At 43.3% G+C, this 4,241-nt stretch overlaps 1 pseudogene; it reads left to right on the top strand.

Annotated features, from left to right (window-relative positions):
- Nucleotides 1-545: 545 nt before the first annotated feature.
- LOC144365833 (putative vomeronasal receptor-like protein 4) lies at nt 546-1,525 on the top strand (annotated as a pseudogene).
- Nucleotides 1,526-4,241: the final 2,716 nt, after the last annotated feature.

The following is a 4,241-nucleotide window of genomic DNA, read 5'->3' as shown; positions in this document are numbered from 1 at the left end:
TGAACCAAAAAAACATGATGTAAATTTTGTACCTAGCTGAGTTTACAAGAAGTTGAAGACATTGGAGCAACATGATTTTTAAGATTCCTATGTACAGGGAGAGGGGAAGGCAGTCAGGTTAACATCCGATCCTGGCTCTTGAATTAAATAATTGAAAACAAATTAGAATAAAAAGAAAAGAGACAGAAATTCTTGTTTGGAGAGCTGAGGATTTTGTGCATCTGCACACAGTTTGAACACAGGAAGGAAATTATGAATCTAACAAATAATATGGAGTTTTTTGAAAAACTCTGGGTTGAAAGTTTATAATTTTTAATATTAGTCTTCAAAACGGCATCTGAGACTGCATAGAATGACCTACAAAAAGTGCCACAAGGAAAGTGATATCTCATGAGTCATAGATATAAACCATTACATGTATCCTGACTATTCTTAAACTCTAGAAATGTGCTGGTGTGGAATACTTTTGCGGATGTGTATCACCATTACTATTGCTTTCTCCAGGTGTTTCCTGCATCCACGTTTTTCTGCCTATGAAGTAAGCAATGGTTTTCCATCTTGCCCAGGGAACAGTCTTCATGTTTCTGGCAGGACTTGGCATTGTGGGGAACATCTTTGTTCTTGTGAAATATATCTGCATACTTAGAAGCACTATGAAATCTATTCACCTCATTCTCATCCATTTGGCTTTTACAAATATGATGGCACTTCTTACAAAAGGAATAATGAGGACAATATCCAGACTTGTGTTAATAAACCTCCTAGGTGACGTAGGCTGCAAGATTGTGATTTACCTCAATAGGGTGGCCCGGGGCCTGTCCATCTGCACCACCAGTCTCCTCACAGTGGTCCAGGCCATCACCATCAGTCCCAGAGCCTCCAGGTGGAGGAGGCTGCAGCCCAGGTCTGCATGGCACCTGCTTCCCTTGTTGCTATTCTGTTGGATTCTCAATTCCTTTATAGGCATGAGCTTACCATTTTATATAAAAAATATCAGCAGTATGAACACATCAAAAATCAGTAAAAACAATGACTACTGTTATTTTGAATCAGAAAACAGGATAATCACATGGATTTTTATTGTTCTCATGGTCCTTCGAGATGCTGTGTTCCAGGGTGTCATGGGCGGGGCCAGTGGCTACATGGTCTTCCTCCTCCACAAGCACCACCAGTACATGCTCCACCTTCAGACCTCCAAGCTCCTCTACAGAACCCCCCCTGAGGTGAAGGCTGCGAAGAGTGTGCTCCTTCTGATGCTCTGCTTTCTCTTCTTCTATTGGGCAGACTGTGTTGCTTCTTTATATATAACCTTCTCATTAGGGAAAGATTCCATTGCACTAAGTCTTCATGAATTTCTCTCTGTTGGTTATGAAATTCTCAGCCCATTGGTGCTGATTCACAGAGACAGACATTTTTGCTGAATGTTGGCTTGCTTAGTGGGAGAGAGAGACATGCAGAAAACATCTATTTCATTGATCCTTTCTATAATTTTGAAATAACTCTTAGTTCTGTTATATCATTTTAAACCTAATTAAGGCAAAATAGCCTTGATATGCAAGGATTTATTTTCAGTAAGAGTTCCAGTGACTTGTAGCCCAGAGCGGACCCAGAAGTCACAGAGAGCTGTACTGAGTCCAAAATCTCTGCTGTAATGTGAGCCCTCGGATGGTGGCTGCGATCCTAGAGTTTGTGAGACTGGCCTTTCACTAGCACTGTCCCAGCAATACGGAGCAGGATAACCAGTAGGTGAGGTTTTTCTGAATTAATTGTGCTGGCTCTTTGGTCCAAGAATGCTATTTCTAAGACCCAATTCTACAGTATACTTGCTTTTTTCAGAATTACAGCAGAAAAAAAACATTATACATTACATTGTTGATAACTTCAGAAACATAACTTACATACTAAACAAAGGAATTCTATTTTTGTTACTTGGAAATCTACATAAGTGTCTGTTCACAGAAAGGGATTATGGAATTTATGAAAGAATAATCAGCTAAGAAAATGAGGTCTAATCCTGTCTCATAGCATCTAAGATTTTTTTCTGTAAACTTATATAATAAGTAAAACCCTTCTACTATTTTGAAAAGTGGTCTCATCAGAAATGTGATTGCTATAGCCCATATATTCTATTCAATGCCTGTGTTGGTTGGTTCTGATCTCAGAATTTAAGAACCCCTGTCTACTTGAGTTCTGCAGAATCCAGACACCATGATCCAGTCATTATTGCCAGACATGCCTGTGAGTCAGGCTGTTCTGAGGACCAGGCATCAGCACAACACACCCACCTTCTCCACGGTGAGTCCCACGTTTGTCCCTGGCCTCTGGGGACAACGGTCACACTGTGCTGAGGGATTTCATTCAATTTCATTGGGGGAGATGGGCCACAGCACCCCTCTAGGAGGTTGGGCTCTCCTTGTGCAGCTGTCACAGCTGTGCTGAAAGGCCTGTCCTGTGGACCCACTGATTGAAGGGACAAGAATTTACATGGTAAGTCATCTACCCATTCCAGTCCCCGAGGTCTGGGTAGCTCCCTCTAGGATCCACTAAAGGGCCTCTGACATTCCAACTGCACTTATTATAGTGTGCTTCAGTGGGAAGCAGAAGAGGCACAGGAATGGCCTTTCTCCAAGGGAAACTCTGCAGGTCCTGGGGGAGTCCTGGGGGCAGCCATCATCACTGGGCTCTGGGCTCAGAGAGGATCTCTGTGGGCCCCTCTTCCAGGGAATTCACTGTGGGCTCCAGGGACTCTTTCCTCCTCTCCCTCTTCAATAAATAGTTTTGGGAAACTGGATTTTCCCAGCCATTTCAGTTGGCCCACCTAGCAAACCCTGGATCAGTCCTGCCCTCTCAGGATAAAGTATGGATTCATGATCTCTGCTTTATGTGGCTCTGTCAGTCGGTTTGGCCTGGCCCACCTTCCCAGCCCAGCAGCTGAACTCTACACCTCTGAAGATCCACTCTGCACACACCTCTCCAGCTGGAACAGCAAGCCTTCTGTGAGCTCTGGGAATTATCTTCTGCAGCATACACAGCTTTGCTCTGAATTCTATCTTGCTGTGAAATCTATCCCAAGATTCTCATGTCTCCCTACAGCACCCTGACCTGCCGCAGTCCTGTTGATGATAATTTGATGACCATTTCATGAAGCCTTAATGTCCTTTACATCTGTACCTGGCTGAAGGCAGAGCACACACTGAAACCGATAACCTAGTGAAATTACAGGAAATACAATGGATAAGAGCAGGTTTAACACCCTCATAGAAATGGCTAACATTTAAATGTAGAAGGTTCAATTGTAGAAGTGTCCGATTTCTTAAGAATTTCAATGGCATGAGATATTTAAAAGGGGAATGAGAGTTTCATAGATAACAAGACACCTAAGAAATACAGTATTGTATCTTGTTGGGGTGTCATTTCAAGTAAATTATAAGCAATCAATTATGAGATAATCAGAAAATTTGAACAAGTAATGGAGACCTGCTGGGTACTGGATGTTAGTACAGAACTGGTATCACTGTGGGTGTGGTATAGGCCTAGTGGTTGTTTTTTAGTATTATTTATTGGCAATGCATCTTGAAGTATTTACTAGTGGAATAAAATGATGAACCAACGTGTTTAAAGTGTTCCATGTGGTGGGAGAGGAGAGGAGACAGCTGAAGGGGCCGTCCACAGGTCCCGGCTGAGGCTGAGGGCTGGATCCTGGTCCTCGTCGTGCACTAGGCTGCTGGCTCTGAATGCACGCTTCACATTTTCCATCATGAGCACCAAAAGGCTCAGAGCCACGTTCTGACCCTGGGAAATGAAGGGGATCGCAGCTCACTTGGGCCTGCTGGCACCTGGCAGAAGAGCTTGGAGCTAAACAGAAGCTCCCAGAGAGTGAGTGGTCAGAGGAGCCTGAGGACCAAAGTGATAGGAAGCCACCACACCACCACCTCCAGCCTCTGAGTACACCCGCAACAGTCACCGATACTCGGGATTCCCTAATTTATAGTGTATTTTAAATTTTTTGATCAACACAAAACGTTTGTACACATTTATGAGTTGTGACTAATGTACACATTAAGTATTGATACAGAGTAATTAGCATTTGTGTCACATGAAGTTTTGGGGGTTTTTGTTTTTTGTTTTGGGGTTTTTTGTTTGTTTGTTTACTGTTCTTGTTTGTTGTGGTCCCAGAAATGCAACTCAGGGCCTCTCAGAGCCAGACCAGCAGGTCCAACACGGGGCCTTCCCCAGCTCTA

This window comes from Ictidomys tridecemlineatus, chromosome 8, assembly GCF_052094955.1.
Source record: "Ictidomys tridecemlineatus isolate mIctTri1 chromosome 8, mIctTri1.hap1, whole genome shotgun sequence".
Lineage (NCBI taxonomy): Eukaryota > Metazoa > Chordata > Mammalia > Rodentia > Sciuridae > Ictidomys > Ictidomys tridecemlineatus.
The sequence above is the reverse complement of the archived record's forward strand: the minus strand, read 5'-3'. Positions and strand labels throughout refer to the sequence as shown.